General features: G+C 30.2%; 1 protein-coding gene across 3 annotated transcripts in view; it reads left to right on the top strand.

Moving 5' to 3' along the window:
* Positions 1–3,136: 3,136 nt before the first annotated feature.
* The window catches only part of LOC148284999 (pancreatic triacylglycerol lipase-like), a 67,248-nt gene continuing 50,872 nt past the window's right edge, over positions 3,137–19,512 (top strand). For all 3 annotated transcript variants that reach the window (XM_088231615.1, XM_088231608.1, XM_088231623.1), the window contains exon 1: positions 3,137–3,466. The gene's annotated coding sequence lies outside the window, so the exon portion shown is untranslated. The remainder of the gene's footprint in view (positions 3,467–19,512) is intronic.

The raw sequence follows: 19,512 nt of genomic DNA, 5'->3' as shown, positions 1-19,512 counted from the left end.
TTTTAAATTTTCTCCCTGGATTATGGCACTAGAGCAGTGATTTTTACATGATTTTGATTCGAGCACCACGAAGACTCTTGGACCCAGTTGTTTGATCGTTAATAAAAGTGAAGTTTTACTTTAGTTTAATTTATTAACAAATTCGGTTTTACTATCGTTCTACTATCAATGCGTTGTTTCACTTGCGTTTTTACTTACGAAAAATGTAACCGCTGTTTTTTCGATTCCAAATCTCAAAAACGGAATATTATGCACCGTAGAATGTGACTTTGCAAACGTCAAAAACGCAAACAAATTAAACCACGTGACAACATGGCATATTTAAACGCAATAAAATAACATCGGTAAACAGAATTTTAAAATAATTATAAAGTTTGACAATTTCGTATAGTAAAAACCCGAAGAACGATAACAATATTTTAATATCTTATTTAAAACAAAAAATGATAAGAAAAATTAAAAGACAAAAAAAATACGGTAATCCAACAAGCTCCAAATGCCAGGCAAGCCAATGTTCGGAGAGGACAACGTCTGTCGGGTCCGCTAGTATATAATATATTATAGGCACTTGTATTTATGTAGATTGTTTGAAACATAGATGTTATTTTTGTACAATCAATATTAATAATCAGCTGTGTAGCTATGCCATGCGTAGTTTTTTATGAATCCTTAGTAGACGCTAGTCCTCTTAAATCCTGGAAATTTCTTACGACGCTCTTGGATCGTCAAATTATATGAAATCTCACTTTTTTTCATTTTTCATACCCTCAATTTTAAAATCAGCAATTTCTTATTTGTTCGAGATGTCAGACTTTGGAATGAGCTACTTCTTCATTTAAAAAGTGAACCTTCCTTGGCCACTTTTAAGTAACGCCTGAAACATTATTATATATCCGTAAAACCCTAACTTCCCTTTATTTTTTCTATTCCTTTTCTTTCCTGGATACTTTTCCTCTCCCCTTCCAAACTCATTTTTCGATCCCACATTCCTTTAGTTTATATGTTTATCTGCCTACTAAAAAACAGCTGTAATCAGATAATAAATGTGTGCTAAGTATGTTTTTCAACAATATTATGTTTGCAGACAAAAGACTGGATTTCATCCCCTGGGGTGTTAGTAAGATTAACATATTTCAACAGAGATGCAGAACATTTTTAAGAAGGTAACATGGAGGTCTATGCATTTACAGGGCTTATGACTTGTCATTCACTCGTTTAATTGGCCATCTCTGTTATAATATGTTACGGTATATTTAAATATTTTTTTAATAAGCGCAAATATTGAACTTTTTTTAAATCACTTTGTTTTTGGTTGGCTGGAAGATATTGTTTTTTGCAATAAGCCTGCAAACGTGCATGTACTTGGAAGTTTTAGTAAAAGAAAAAAATGCATATTTGATTACAATTGACGCTTGGTGTTTTTTATGATTAATAAACAATTTTGTTAAATACGAACTATTTTTTTTTTCATTGAAGCATTCATTGGTTGCATGTTTAATGTTTTTTTTTTAATCCGTTTTAATTTTGTGTTTATTAATATAGTTTACCTGTTAATATGAACGCTAAATATGAATAAATCATTTATTAATTTGAATTTAAAAAATCAGTTAATTCAAAATCCATCGATTTGGTAATTAGGTATATTAACATTCTCCATGCTGCACTCAGTGGTGCATAGGGCACTGAATTGGAAAACAAAATACAGCGTATTTTTATCATCTGTTGCATGAATGTAAGGTTATTTTAAACTTACTCAGGTGCAAGTCTAAAAAAAGTGGACTACTTCAGTTTAAACAACCCTTAAAATCGATATTTCACGTCAAACTTGCCAGAAATCGAACTTAGGACCTCGAGAATGGTAGGCGAATGCTTTAACCACTTCACTACGAGATGGACTTATTCCCACTCGATTTTTTATTCAGGATTTTTACTTGAGAGCAGAATTCGGAACAAAAAACTTAAATTAACGCGGTAGTACTTAGCTAAGTGAAACTAGGTTTCTTCTCATTTAGATTATGAATAACTTTGAAGTTCTCAGCACTTTTCATCCTGTCGAATTTATAAAGCATTAGTTATTTTATTGGTTAATATAGTTCATGACTTTAAATATATTTCAGCTATTTTTTTTTGTTGCTTTTTACGATAAATTTTACAAACACAAAATACTCACATCACTCAAACAAAACAAAAATCCCTCAAATGCATGGCTTGTGTATGGGTATAGATTTTTTTTTTATAATTTCAAGAAAGGGTTCTGTAAGAATACGATATATTTATACGTCATACATTATTTAAATAAAAAATTAAAAGTACATAAATTTTTGTTAGTGAAAATGAAAAATATATATACTAGTATGCTTCACGTTAAAAAAAAGAAAAACAATCCGTTTATTTTCCATAATCAAAGAAATAAATACATTGAAACAAATTCTAATAATTAATCGTCGCTTCAGTTCGTTTTTATCCAACAGACCGAAACACGAATCTGCAGAAATTGGGCTCTAAAGTTTTTTCAACGAAATAAGCATAAATAATGACCACAACTTAAGATGAAATTCGTTTAAAAACCCCTTAAACAATTTAAATTATGTATTTTTTTTATTGAATTTTATATATAGGGGCTTTCTTATAACTTCTGTATACTTACGTAATTTCGTTAAAAATGGTCTGTTGGACAAAAATGAACTAAAGCGACGTAATATCTATCATATCCTGTTTTTCATACAGGGCGATTATTTTTTTCTCTTGTCTCGCATTGGCGAATTTTTATTGGTGATCTTTCTGTATGGGGAAACTGTATTTTAGCGCCGAGTGATAACATTGATCAAAAAATAATTTTATTAATCTAGATCGTGATGTTATCGTTATATTTTACTTATTTTTACGAGGAATAAAAAAATAATTTCGTATATTCTGAAAATATTAATGAGCCCAATGGGTAAATGGTATACGAGTAAAGCTCGAACGTCGCAGCCTAACGCCTTGCGCCTTGCGCCTTCAGCCGCAGTCGGTTGCAACTCTCGCGGTTCGCACATTTCCATCCAACTTTCTTCACCCATCTTCGCGTAACATGGAAGGACAATCTAGAAGGTCTTTCCAAGAGAGTAGATTTTGTAGATTATGGCTCTTACCAAACACCATTCGCGCGTTGACTTTCGAACGGGAAGCACGCTTCCGTAGCCTTCCGCTGCTACTGGCTATTGGCTTCTGCACTAATCGCTACAGCGCCAGCGTTACCAACAGACGTTACACAACGAATGCCAAAAGAAATCGAAATCACTCTTATGTAGTACGTGTTTGTTTACGTTGTTACGAACGGCGATGTACTTTGAAGTGTTCTGAAATTTTCCAACGCGTATTTTATAAAAGAAAATCGCGTTATTAAACTAAATAGTGTTAAATATATCGTTTTAAGTTTTTTTTTTTAATTTTTCCATATCTGTGATTCTCCAACAACCTAACATTGGTAAGATTTTTTTAAATTAAAAAACTTAACCTAAAAATTTGTTTTTTGAACATGTTTAAATTTATAATTTTACGTGCAGTCAGGGGTAGATTTCAATAAAATAAACAACAAAATTAAAACAGACGTTAATACACGGGGATTCATAAAATGATAACATTTAAATTCTATCCTTTCCTAAGCCACTGAATGATGTGAGTGACAAATCTTTTCACTATTTCTTGTTAAATCCTATTTTTTTACCAAACCGTTTTCTGGGCTCGCAATTTTTTACGAAAAACTAACATTATTTTTTAACTATACATTACAATATATAGATTTTTTGCTTGAAATTTACTTTTTTTATTCGCTGAAGTTTTCTCGTAAAGTAAATGCGATCACTTTTATAAATCGATTTATTGAAAATATTCATTTATAATCTTTATCGCCTGTTAATACTGTAAAGGTATAATTTTTAATACATTAATACTTATTATAATATCATAGACATTGTATCTAACTTAACTATCTAATTGGCATGTTTTTCATTTTCATTATCTCAGTTTTTTAACATTCAGTATACAAAACGTATGTTTTGTACGAGGAATACTTTCCTGTCGAATTTAGAACTTAAGGGGAGTCACCTACATCGAACAAAACAATATTTTCAACTATGAAAACGCGCTTTATCAACTAACTCAAAGACGTAAAGTGGAAAGAAATGACATTTTCAAGTTCTTTTACGGTCAATTGTTTGGCCGGGAACGGATTCCACGACCGTTTTTTGGCAAATACTCATAATGTCCTTGCTGTTTATTTCTTCCAGATCTTCGTTGATCATTGTCTCTTCGTGGGCTTTTAATTGGCTTAAAATATCCTCAACCTTAGCACCCTCGAGGCCTCCGCTCCGTACAACTAATATCTTCAATTGTAATGATGTAATAACTTATATTTACATATAAGTTACTTATTAAAGATCCTTGGTTTTCGACCAATTAGCGCTTTCACCCTCTAATGGGCATCTTTAATTCTACCTACAATATTATTTTCTACATTGACGTCTTCTACCATAAATTTTTTTTCTCGGCCAAAGAAGAGTTAGACGATCTTTGCTGCCTTAAATCCTGAAGTAGTCTGTTTTTCACTGAAAAAAAATGTTCTCGCATTTTTTCTTTCTTAAATAAGGCGGGTTCGCACACAATAAAAAAAATTGTGGAAAATGTAAATAAATATAAAAAAATAGAAATTGTAATAAAACGAATTTATATTCACCAGGGGCGTACCTACTCAACGGAAGTTACCTGTATACATAAATTCGAATTATCCAATAAAATTTCTTATTGACCAGCCATCGAAAATTTATATTCCTCGCATTAGAGTTTGTTTAAGAGTTATACACCCATCACAACAAGCATGATGATGTGCCAATGTACTTATAAATATCGTAATATTAAGTCATAAATTACCAATTCAACTAAAAAAATAAGTAACCTTTCGTAATATTCCAATTTGTATACTTATGTTCAGTTTCTAAACTACAGGTAAAAATTTATTGTTTCCGGAGGTGTGTAGTCATTGCATGAATAAATAAAATAGTACATATTTATCGGATGAGAGACAACATCGAAATTTAAACTCAACCACGTTATTTATATATTTTATCATTATTTTCGACAGCGACTTCAATTAAATTGACGTTTACTGACACGTTTTTTTGGAATGGCTCATACCCAATATGACAAGACTCCAAATCACATTTAATTTTCCCATACTCTGGACAAACTCGACAAAAAATGTTTTTTTCTATAGACTATGTCATAATTATAAACAATACCGTTCTCTACGGTTACTATGATATTTTTGATCTCTCCCAATCTGTTGAAATACGAAAGATTCCTCATAGGCGTTAATGGGGCGCCTGTTTAGTTGGACATAATATATGTTCGTTATAACATGCTCATTCTTTTTTTTTGCTACTTTTTACCTTTTTTTCTCTTTGAATTTTTATTAATCGTATTTTTTTTTTCTCTTTTATTCACTTATTTATTACTATTACTTTTTTCTTCTCTCTTTATCCACGTAGTGTATATATTTTGTTAACGCTTATTTAATTGAACTTCTGAATATTGCTATTGTATTAATAATTAATCATTATGTTTTGATATATTATACTATATAACATTTTATATTTGTATTTTATTCATGGCATCCTGAAAATTCTATCATTATTGATTTTGATTATATTACTGGATATATATTGTACAATTTAATAAGGTATTTTGTATCATTTACTTTGAAAAATGTACATCTACTGAAGAAATATTCCACAAATCACAACTTATGATACCAAAACAATCATACGCTAAAACAATACTCACTTACAGATTCAAAAACTAATCTTACTCAAATGAAAGACATAACCCCTACAATACATCACTAACAAATAATATAATCACTATATCCTCAACACAAATACAACTCAAACAAATACAAACTTATACCACTTTCGGAAAAGGGGATTTTGAGTATTATTCAATTAAAATCTATAACATACTTCCACTATCTAATAAAGCAATTAGTAACGAGAAAATGTTTCAAAAGGCTATAAAAAATGGATAGTGAAGCTAGGTAGAAGTAAAATGTTTAAATTTATATCAACAGAGAGGGATTTTTTTTTCGAGAAGGGAATATGAAAGTCTAGGCATTTACAGGGCTTATAACCTGTCATTGGCTGGTTTAAGTGGCCACTTTACACACTGTAAAATTCACCATTCTGCCCGTGTTTGAACATCTACATGTTTTTCCTCTCTGGTAAAATAAATTTAAATATGAACAACTCCCTAGGGAGGAAATCCAGCCAGTCTGCAAGCATTTGGTCATAATCAAACTTTGTTAGATCATTAAAGTAAATATTTTTAAGTAAACAAATTAATAACTATTGCTTTGAAGTATATATTAACCTTGTACATTACAAGCAAGGTATTGAAGAATGCAACTACATTTAAAAAATAAAATAAAAAACTTTATTAGAAGTAAAATGGATTGTCTCATTCGCTCAAACCAATATTGAATAAACCGCTCCACAAGTGTATGGCTTGTGTAAGGTTTTTGTTATTTTCATTGTGCATTTTGTAATATAAATAATATAGATGTACTTATAAACCTTATTTTTAAAACTTTGAATATTTTGTTAATTATCTCTGTTTATTAAGTTAGTCTTCTTTGTTTATTCTCTATTGTAAAAACGTTTTAAAAAAAGTATATTGTTTAGTGTCCTCGGCACGGGTAACCCCAATGAGGTCACATTATTTTTATTATTAACTACAGTTTGTAAGAAAAAAGTATGAATTAATAAATAAAAAAATAAACTTTTTTCCAAATTGTGTTTCTCTTATTTTTATATTCTGTATGAATTGATATTTATATATAGGCATTTGCCCATATAGGAACCGATTGCAACATTAGGCGTATTAATATTTCTGGCTTGCCGACCCTTCATATACTGAGCCTACTCCTAGTACTAGCAGAATTTTGCCAGAGTGTTTTTTGTGCCATTTTGTAACATTGTATGTTTAAACTAATAAATAAATAAAATAAATAAATAAATAAAATTTTCTTTAACAGTTTTGTAATTTGACTTTTGAATTGAATGATAAATAAGTTAATCCGAGTAATATGTCGAATCGCCAATTCACCTTCATCAATAAACAATTGTTGCATCATTTGGATTTCTCGGCAAGTTGAGCTATGTGCACAAATGGCACCGAAACCTACCTGCTCCTGCATATATTATATATTACCGGCCACTAGGCACGCGGTCGTGATAAAACCAGTAATTATCAGATAGATATGTACATTGCACATGGGTTGTGAGATTACTCAACTTCTATCGATCAGCTGCCAAGTAGTTACTTTGCAGGAACACTTCGCGTGTGTAGTAATACAATGCATCTAGAATTATAATTAATCGGGAATGGAATCATCGGTCGTGTTATTCAACCGCGCAATCTTTTAAAATACACATTTTCTCTCAAACTTCTGATTAGATTAAATCGGTACGTCCCTTCGCATGCATAGTTTCGGTGGATTTTACGGTAAATTTAGAGCTTTCTTACAAACACTCGATTTTCTTGGATTAAGTGTCCTCAAACTGGAATGCACTAGTAAATATGGTGGATACGAATTTTATTTTCGTTCTTTAGCTTGGCAATAAGTTAATTTGCTCGTATGCACTGTATGTTTTCATTTAAAAAAATTAAGCAAGAGCTTTTACAATATTGTACGGAAACGGTTTAATAAACTGTAAACCCCTGTTTTTTTCATAATAGTAGCACGTCTAGATGATGCTATTAAAAGTTAGTTAACTTTGCTGGCAGCGTGTTTTTTTTCTGATGCTTGTAGTGCATTCTGAGCAGCCTACGTAATTTCTTGAAAATAAAATATTTTACAATATTTGTCTTTCTTTTTTATCCTCATAACGTTAAGATGGTCGACCTTCTTGTGAAGTATATTTTCTTTTAAGCTCAATAATCAATAATACACAAAGGAACAAAAACATTTGATCCAACCTGAGTGGATTATTTGAAAAAATAATATATATTTATTCATCCAAATATACATATTCCAAAAAATAATACCGTATCCTTAACGCCACGAGTCCAAGAGCCCTGTGTTGAGTTGGGATACAACATTATGGAAAGTAGAAGCATGCATATTATTAAAGAATTCTAAAAGACTCTAAGAAGTATAAAAGTTATAACATAACCATAAATTTCAATTTCAATAAATAACTGGACAACGCGCAGTATATAAATCTATGCAATGTCTCGCAGCAGCCAGCTTTTTCCTTCGGAGGAAATTTATTTAACAACTGTAACGCGATATGAATATAGCTTGACTTATATTTTAAGGAACATATTAGTTTTGTCAATTAAATCAATCGATTTCATTGTTCCACGTGTGATTCCGGATAGTTTAATTACTATTTCGCCTTACGCTGTAAAATTCTCTTCTCGAAATAGATGTTCCCACTAAAAAAATAAAAAATCTCATAAACGAAGGGGGGGAATTTGGAGAGTTTTCACGTACTGTATTACAAAAACGAGGAATGAAACTATTTAAAAAAAAAAAAAATATTGATCGGGTTTGTTTATAGGTCTTATTATTTTTAATGTTTCTATTTTTCATCCGTTTTTCATACATCTATATAAATTGGGCAATTTTACATACTAATACGGATACATCAAATATTTTTCAAAAACAAACATTGTTAACATACCTGTTCCTTTAAATTCCATTTTTAAAAATACAAAAGAATGCACTTATTTCGACACACATCTAATAAATCCGAGCGTTAATCGGCGACTCGGGTAAGATGGAATATAGTGCAACTTCGTTCACTAACTTTAGGGCGTGACACACAATATACAACGGTTTCTAAAAAAAGTGTACACCGGTTATTTGTTAGGTTGTTTTAATTATTGGAAAATTCTAATGAAAATTTTAAAAAAAAATTAAGTAAAGCTAGCTTAGAAATATTGAACCAGCGTGCGTCTGTGTCGTTTGCATATGTATGGTGATTTTCAATATCTTTTTTTTAAAGGTTGAGGGTAACGTAATATTTGCAAATAATGTTAATATTAATAATAATATTCTTCTATGTAGGTGGTATAGATATAACGTGTCTATTTATTATACGTCAGTGACGTATTATAAAATACTTCATATTCCACTGTCTATTTGAAAATATTTTTATTCCTAGTGCTCAGATTGTTTTGGCTTGTTAAATTTTGGAATTGGAAGTAAGATTAAAGTTAATTCAAAAGACAATCACATTCTATTCAATTTACAACGTTAATAACATCAGTTTCCATATTAATAAGTTTTGTGAACTTGATGACGAAGCCTTAAACCTTAAACAATTTACGTCGCTAAATTAAAAATGATTTGGTGGTATCAAGGGGTTAATGTTCTCATCCGTTATGTTAATTAATTTGAATCGGAAGACTCATACAACGCCAACGTGCCAATAATATGTTTACACATATAAGTTTTTAAACCTAAAACGTAAAACTTTTCATTTCTTTTAAACCATTCAGTATAAATATTTGGCAATTACCATTCAACATAATGTACCATTATTTTTTACGTATTTTTATCAATAATAAATCAGTTTCTTTTGTGTTTCTTGTAATTTCAGGCTTCGAATGCTGCTCATTATAATGTAAATTTAAATAAGCGAATTCACTGATTCGTGAACGGTGCTCGAGAATTCGCTACCTATTTTAAATAAAAATGTACTGATAATTAATTATAATCACTGTGACATAACTAAAAATATGCTTTTGCTTTGAATAAGTACTCAGCAATTAGTTTTACACAGACAAATATTTCCGGAACATATTATTGTATTCACACATAATATTTTGAAGGATGTCAATCATTACACTTTGCATCATTACCTTCAGATTGTGGTTGATTGTTATCTATTCAAAAGCGCAACACATTATGTGTTCTTTGTGACTCTTTTTTTTAAAGTATTTCATTTTTTAGCCTATTAAAAGGCCATAAAGCCCTATATATCGATATAATGAAGAAGTTTAGGAATCCGAAATTATATTTTTCAATATTCTGACATGATAGAAAAAAACATTTACTGAAGCGCGAAACATTTCTAAAATGCAGGAAAAAAACAGTTCAACTGAACAAATATAAATACTCATACTAATATCATCACTCAATACAGTGCTTAAATAAGCGGTATGGTAATAATTATGTTATGATATAAATGATTTTTTTTTTAAATAAGGATTTATACCCTTAGCATACCATTTCTTCAGTTCGTCAGTTTTTTTATATGCCATGTTATACTTAATCGTATTTCCCTCTCGATTTCGCTACATTCGGTCGAATAGTCTGTAATCTGTAAAGGGGTCAAGTCTGTACCCAGGGGTACGCAAGGGCTGCCCTGGAAGATTATGGGCTTGCTCTAGCAGCTAGCGTGACGCTTCTTATCAAAATATTATTAAAAAAATAATATGACCATGAACATTTGTTTTCATTTGAGAGGCAAATAATCTAATGAATTTACTTATTAAATTATTAACGACGACGTCCTTAAATATTAAAAATATTACATAAAGTTGGTTGTACTATTTATTCAATTTTTGGCTGTTAATGAACTAGCTTTTCGCAGTATGTATCAGGAAACATCACGAAAATAGTTTATTTGGCCGTATTTTCGAATATCAATTACTTACAGATAAATCAAACTTGCGGGAAGCTCTAAAAATACAAACCTGCCACGCTACGTATTTATCTCCTGAAACACCATAGAAATATTCCTTAAAAACGTGGTTCTTCACTACAATAAGAAGAAGTAACACTGATCATCTTACCTACGCGTAACAGATAATCGATATGAACTGCATTTAGTGTACCCATGTACCATTAGGTGCGGACGGATGATGATAATTTTATTTACCCATACGTATAATATGTGTATGATACGTAAAAAAATTCAGCCAGCCATGACATTTTTTTAGTATGCCCCGGGCTGGTATTCCAAACGCTCGCGGTGGTAGAAAAATTATTTATCTCGTGTATTTACGTACAAAAAACGAGATAAAGTATTTTCTACGCCGCGAGAGCGGTTCAGAGTACCACCCCGATAGCGATGATTGATCTCTGCCACTCGTTTGTATTTTTATGTATTATTGCGCTGGCACATATGAAATGGCGTAACACAATTTGATTGAAATCAATTAGTTTTTTATAAACATCGTTTAAATTATGATGGTTTTAAAATTACCTATTAAAATAGGCACGTTATTCATGCGGAATGAATAAATAACACCAATTATATCCCTTTTTAGTTATTGATCACTACTGCCATATTACATTTTCAAATATATCGATTTCAGATCAGACACAAGGCTAATGTAATATGTAGTTGTAATTGCAGTCAAGCATATTCCATAGAGCATTAACTAAAATATGCAGGAGCTCTAATTGAAATTCAAGTCACATCACATCGTAACGTTCTAGCACCCAACGAACCAATTAAACTTAGAATAATTTGCCATGGGACCAATACCATAATTGAAAACGTAAATAATGTACTTTTTCATTCTCCTATCGTCTCCACTAATTAATGTTTTCCAACATTGCTTATTATTTATTTATTTATTTGACGGACTTACGCAGTCCATTCTTACAATGGTAAATACAATTTCTTATAATAAATACAGGCACTAATAAAATAAAATACAACTAAATAAAATTAAAGCTAGGACAAAAAAAATAAAAATTACTACCTCAAGACAAGATCCGGTCTATCTTAGTGATCTTTTAAATCTATAAAGACTTACACAAAAAAAGTCCAGATCGGTTTATAGACGGTAATTAGATTTTCTATTAATCATCATTCATTTTTCGCGTCAAATGTACCTACAAAGGACTACACCAATCCCGATGTATCAGTGATCATTTGTATTATAAATGACGGCAAGATGATCAAATCACACTTCGGAGGCTAGTCTATGGACTATGAAATCGTTGTGGCAAAACCACCTTATTAATCAAATATTTCACGTCGACCTTGCTTGAAATCCAATCTGGAACCTGAAGCGTGGTAGGCAAACGCACTTACCGGCCAATCTCCATTCGATTTATTTTTTAAGGATTTTTGCCTGAAAACATGTCATCCTTTGTTTCTCAGTCTTGGTGTATATCTCACCCGAAGGCAAATAATATCGTATTTTGCTCTCGTTTACGCTACATACGAACGAACACTCTGAGACTCTTTTGTCAACTACTCTTATCAACTATCCTTTAGCATGCCTCGCCTTCGTTTCGTAAGTTTGTTGGTATCCGATATCAGCTATTTCCCTCTATGGCAGTGGTCAGCAAACTTATTGGCCAAAAGCACCAAAAATTAGCAGTACAGCAATCAAGATTTTTTAGAGCAAAATTTCTTTTAATTTTAAACTGTTTCCTCTCGAAAAAAATCTTATAAGGCAGCGAAAACAACCGTAGTTACTCTGTATTACAAGTAAAACGTCTTTAAACGAATTAGCGATAAAAAAAAGTTTTAGCTGCAATTGTGTTGACAATATTGATCACCGAATCCATAACAATGAAAATTTCTTCTGAAAATGTCTTTGCACAAAGCGCTTCTTGATGAATGATGCAATGGTAGGCAAGTATCTCTAAATTTATTTTTGCCTTGAAAATAGAAACAAAACCTTTCCTACTTTATTGATTATTCTCCATGCATTTAATGACGGCATTTGCAATATTCTCAATAAACCAAAAGGCAACAGCCCTAGAATGTCTTGTTTAGGACCTGTAGACCAAATAAATCGAACCAAAAGTTAGACTTGCGCTGTGTGAGCCTCACTCGAGTGGCTAAAGAGCCGCATGCGGCTCGCGAGCCGTGGTTTACCGATCACTGCTCTAAGACAATCAAAATCGTATGTACTTCGCTTTCGTTTCCGCTGCATATGACGATACGACCGAGAACTGATTATTGTGCTTACGCTTTAGAGTATTTGTTGGTAGGTTCTATTTTACATTCGTAACGGCATTCTTCATTTCGTCCTAACACGGGAAATATAATGTTATTCTGATGATAAGTACTCTGAAAAATTGAATTGAAGATAAAAGAAATTGGTATTATTTTTAAAAAATCATTCTATAGTAAAAAAAAAAAATGTGCATTAAATTTTGACGTTTTTTTTACCTGCTCAGGGACGCTACATTGACACACTAATTAGTTATTGGCTACAATGTACATATAAGTGTTTCTTAACTTCAAACTACGAGGTGACCAACAAAAAAAATATTTTAGTGTCGTGTGAATTTGACACTTTATCTAAATCATGTTATACTATTATTTTAATATTCACTTACAAATTAAAATAACAGAGTGCAGTTTTAATATTAGTATTACTACACCGACCGTACACTGCACCGTTAGGAATTTCGGTACTTCAACGAGTTCTTATTTTTTCAGTACTGGAGAACGGCGTTTATTCTTGTTACGCACTAGTCCAGAGACTTTTTGTATTACCTTTTAGGATTTGGGTCACCTTTAGATAGGTCTTATGCTTATGCTCATAGCCTTGAACCTTGTTGATGCCTCTTCTTTGTAAGTACCTACGGATGGGCACTTTCAATTAGACTTAAATTGACTCTAGTAGTCTAATATTTATCTGATGAAATGCTGCCTCACTTGCTGCTCCCAATACTATGATGCATTGTTTTTTTTTTTTTATTTCCTAGTTATTGCTGCAATTTATTATCAAAATTTTCTGAATATCCCCTCTCACATGTTCAGAAATAATGAAATCGGTCATAAATCATTTGAAAACTGTAGCTTTCAGGTTTATTTATCTCGAATCGTACTTTTAAATTTAAATCAAGACCTGGATTATTCTTCCGCACCAAAAAACATTTTTATTAATATTGCCAATGAATGAATGATCATTGATCGTTGTTTTTTTTTATATACCAACTTTGTATAATTTACTTTTCTTAAACAAAACGATCCTCGAACCCTATTCGTGCGACTCTTTTAATAGAACTTTACCTTTACAATAGGTCTCTTCAACTGGTATCCTTTCTTCAACTATACCGGTTATTACTACTTTCACTCAACTGTCTGCGTCATCTTCCAGACAATGAACCAAAGGGTATCATTATAACTTGGAGAAAACATTGATAATTAACACGTACTGTACAAGTCGAGTATCTTCCAAGAACCTTAAACATGCTGGTGAAGTGAAGTCAATACGTATATGTGACAGAAATATAAATACAATTTTTGATTTTGTCCAAATGTTTGTACATAAAAGACAGGATTTCACCACCTTGGGAGTCATGAAGATTAACTAATTACAACAGGGATGGAGAATACCTTAAATAAGGGAATATGGAAGTCTAGGTATTTACAGGGCCTATGACCTGTCATTGGCTGGTTTAAGTGGCCACTTTACACACTGTAACATTTACTATTTTGCCTATGTTTCAACATCCATATTTCTTCGATTCTTCCATTTGTTGATTTTAGTGAAGTTAAAGAGCCGAAACCTTTATTTTTGTGAAGAAATTCATCTGACTGAATTATTTCACATACTAGGCAACGCCTGAAAACAATTTTCGAATTTTTAAACTTCTTCTTGGACCAGTTTATTTTATTACAATATTTGAGTTCGTCCAAATGTTTGCAGAGAAGAGACTGATTGAAGAAGAAGTTTAAAAATTGGAAATCTATTTTCAGGCTTTGCCTAATATGTGAAATAATTCAGTCAGATTAATCTCTTCACAACAATAAAGGTTTCAGCTCTTTGACTTCACTAAAATCAACAAATTGAAGATTTTGAGAATTATGGATGTTCAAACATAGGCGAAATGGTGAATATTACACAGTATGTAAAATGGCCACTTAAACCAGCCAATGACAGGTCATGAGCACTGTTAATGCCTAGACTTCCATATTCCCTTCTTAAAGTTCTATTTCTAGAACTAGATTAGTTCTTATTCTCTATCCCTGTTGTAAATTATTAATGAAATGTAAATTATTTACCCGTATGTACCTTTTACATTTAAAGATCGTTTAAAGTTTTGTCATAATTGAGTGACATTTGATAAATGTAAATTAAATTTTGAACACTGAACAGTCCTTCGAACATATTTTCCTAGTAAGGAAGACTCAAATCGAACTTAAATAAATTCCATGTATACTGTGCCTAGTCTAATCAAACTTAAATCAATTCCGTATATTATGTTCTTAGTCTAATCAAATTTTGTTGTCAAATTCATCAACAGGTTGTCCAAATTTTTGTAGACAAGGACTGGATTCAACTCCCTGGGAAGCATAAATAAAGGTTTCAGCTCTTTAACTTCACAAACATCAACAGATGAAAGAATTGAAGGAATATAGATGTTCAAATATGGGCAGAATGGTGAATGTTACACAGTGTGTAAAGTGTCCACTTAAACCAGCCATTGACAGGTCATAAGCCCTGAAGATGCCTAGACTTCTATACTACCTTCTCTTAAATGTTCTTTATCTCTGTTGTAATATGTTAATATATTGTATATGTATATAAAATCAATTTATTGCTCCTCTTACTATAATGTGTCATTAATTTTGAAGATGTTTTCAAATTGAGTTAAATTTATTGTCTTATTTAAAGATTTTTCTCATCGTTTCTTTGAATCACTTAAAATATGTATGTGTATATTTATGTTTTTCCTTTTTAAAAAATATTATTATTATTTTTACATCTGAGCATGTTTTTCATTCTTTATTTTAATTTTTAACTTTTAATTACTTTTACAAATTTTCTTCATTTTTTACTTTAATTTTTAAACTTCTTTTTATGATTTTTTTCCTTCTCTTTTTTGTACTTTAATTAATAACCTTACATATATTCACTTTATAATATGGAAACTTCACTGGTCCATTAGAATTTTGTCTAACTGTGTAAAATAAATATATTTATTTTTGTTAATCTTTGCTTTTAATTTTTGTATAAAATTGTAAGATTCAATATGTCCATGTATTTATAATTTTCTCAAACTGAACGGTTTGGGTAGGTAGGAAGAAATTGCCTTAAGGCAATATGCCCGCCTTTATATGTATATTTATTGTATATGTATATAAAGTGTCAAATAATAATAATAATAAAATATACAAGTATGTAACTGTACTGTATGTTTCCTTAATAAAATAAAATAAAATAATAATTTTGAAAAAAATATATATATATGTTTATAAAATATACATACAATTATATTCTAGTACCTAGAGACAACCATTTCAATTATTTAATTTTGATAGAAATTTTACAAATATTTTTTATTTATTACTTTTTCAAATTTATTTTTATGTTTATTGATCCTCCGCGAACAAATCGTTGTAATTTCTTTATTTTGTAAATGGTTTGGGCCAAATTGTGCAATTTTTGTGAATAATCAATAGTGAGTTAACTGAAGAATTTCTCCGTTTAAGAGTAAAATATAAACCAATATTCAATTAGATTTTTTTACTATAACCGTGAAACGAATAGTTTTGATACTTTAGAACCATTAAGTTCAACGCTCTTATACTCAAGTCCAAATCAATGACTTTATGCAATCATAAACTTCTTTAAAACCTATGATACTCGTATTTTAATGAAAAATGTTATCGTTTATAAAACAAGATTTGATTTTATTAAAAACATTATCATTATTATTTTTTTATTTGTAAATTTATTGCAAAAAATTTGCATACATACTTAATAACAGGGAATCTATATAAAACTAATTAATGTAAAATGGAAACGGAGTATTCTCTGTTTATGATAGTCTCCATCAAACATGGTTCAGCCTGTTTTAAGATGGAGATTTTTTATCTTTAGAGCATAAGTAGTCCTATACTAATAAAACAATAACATAAAAAAGAAAAACTAAAACTACTTAATTATAGATGCCTAGCTAATCAAATGTAAGAAATTAAAAATCGTTACTATACAAATATAAAGTATATATGTGTGCCAAGAATACATGTTACTTAAAAATAAGTTATATAGTATAATGTATCATAAACAAACAATATAAAGCAACAAAATACATAAAAAATAATATGTGTACCAATTATATAAAGTACTACGTGTTTTGATTTGCAAATACATTTTTCAAAAAAATCTTTGGCTACACTATTTATATGTGCCGTTTTTTTTTATTTTAAAATTTGTTTTACATTTTGAGTCTTTTATATTTGGCAATAAATCATTAAATATTTTTGGAGCATTTACATTATATTGCTTTTTACCAAAGGCGGTTGATACAAATGGGACAATACAGTTAATTTGTGTTGCTGAACGAGTGTTTATATTTTGTTGGGTTGTTTTGACCTCACTTAATTTTATCATAAAATTTAAGTAGTAGGCACCTCACAAACAATTGTCTTACATCCAATAACCTTAATTCAGCGAATAGATCTTCCGTTGGATACCTTAAAAGTTTTTTGAGAATGATTTTTATGATCCATTTTTGTGCTATTTTCACTGGTTCAAGGATTGAACGAGAGCTACCTCCCCAAGCTAAATTGCAATATGATAGTTTGCTTTGGCAAAAAGCAAAGTAAATTTGTCTCATAAGTTGAACATTCAAAATATTTCTTAGGCTTTTATAAATGTATGCTTATTTCCATATTTGCTTGGATAATTCTATAATTTGATCTTTCCAGCTTAGTTTAGAATCTATTATGACCCCTAAGTATTTTATTAAATTTACTTGTTTTAAATTTTCACATTTGCACAAAGTATTAGGTATGCACGAATGGATCTTGAGTGAAAATTTTTCAGGTTCTGTTTTTTTTGTGAGACTGAAGCAGATGAATTTGTTTCTTTTAATATTTAATGTGAGTAAATTATTGTCTAACCAATCTTTTACGCGTCAGATACCTTTTTCACATTTTTGTTTTGCTTTCATCCAAGATTCGGAGTCGAATATTAGTACCGTGTCATCAACGAAAGTTATTTGTTTATTAATTTATTTATGTATATATATACGCCCAATGGGCATTTTTAAGTACATATTTAATATGAATAGAAAATTATTATAAAGGAAAGTAGAAAGACACAATGGTCTGTAGTAGACTTAGTGGGAGTGGAAGCGGGAGAGAGGTGTTCATAATTGAATTTGATTCAGTGGTCGTTTGAAAGAATACAACTTGTTCAAGACTGGTATGTGTGTTGGCAGACCTAAGAATTCTGGGCATAGGGGAATGAAAACCATAATTAGTTATATAGTTATCGGTATAAAAGAGTAAGTTTTGTCTGAGGTTTTTTAGTTGGGATATTTAAATTTTATATTCATAAGTTTAATTATCTTAGTGTTTAGTATACGTGTAACTTGAACTTATACCCGAAGTTTCAATATTTGAGTTATTTGTAAAAACAAAAGTATAGAAGTATAAATATACAAAAAACATATTTAGCAACGATATTGTTGACATATTTAATGGTGTCGAAGTTTTGATGTTTTCTGACGATATGAAGATTTTCTAAATTTCTCATACTGATGATGTAGTATTATCGAATAATACTTAAATAAACTACTTTCGTGGTTCTCAACACATAACGTCTAATTCAATCTAAAAAAATGCCAAATCATTAGATTTCACAGGACTCAGTATCCAATAATGTTTAATTACTCTATTGGCCATTCTAAACTTGTCTCCGATTCAGAAAGACGTGATTTAGTTGTAATTTTTACACTAAATTATCCTTTATTATTCCAATTAATAGCATTAGCAATGCAGCCATCAACGAACTTCATACTCTAGGCAATAAATACCAGGACGTTGGTGATTCATTCTATGTGAACTTTAGTACCTACAGAGCTGCCCTTCACCAGTATTTCATGGGTGAGAGAAGCTAGTAGTTTTCATTAGTTATTTTTTTATTGATTAAAATTGTTTTCATTTCTTCATTAAAGTTGTTTTTTTCTTAATTTTATTTATAGGTGCAAATTATTTCTGTTTTTAATTAAAAAAAATATCAAAATTTTATATATATTTATAAACACTTTTTAGCTAAGTAGTAGTTCTAGATAATAATTTGAAATTATGTACATATTCTTTTATTGTTAGCGTTATTCTATATTGTTTTAATTTTTTGTTTGTTTTATTTTTTGTAGGTTCAAAATATTTCTATTACCAACTGTTTGTTTTTGTATTATGTTTATTTTTTTATTCTCCTTAATTTGTAAGTATCAACTCGTTTTGAATACTATATTTTACTTATAATGTTATAACTTAACTCTTTTTACGAACAACATATCTTTTTTATGAATCCCTATCAGATTATTTTCTAAAATTTCTTATATTTTCCACCCATTTATTTCTTTTTACTGGAATTTAAGTAATACTTAAATGATATTAACTGACATTCAATGCATTTTTAAAAATAGCAATCCTAAATAATTGGGACCCATGTTGGAGAAAGAGGAGAGTTTGACGTTTCCAAAAAGAATTCTATATTTGGAAATAAATTATTTTATGTTTTGGAATTCAA

Source organism: Micrasema longulum, unplaced genomic scaffold (genome assembly GCF_059751315.1).
Source record: "Micrasema longulum isolate JH-2025_06_02 unplaced genomic scaffold, ASM5975131v1 h1tg000071l, whole genome shotgun sequence".
Taxonomy (NCBI): Eukaryota; Metazoa; Arthropoda; class Insecta; order Trichoptera; family Brachycentridae; genus Micrasema; species Micrasema longulum.
Note: the sequence above shows the minus strand (reverse complement) of the source record. Positions and strands in the feature narration are given on the sequence as shown.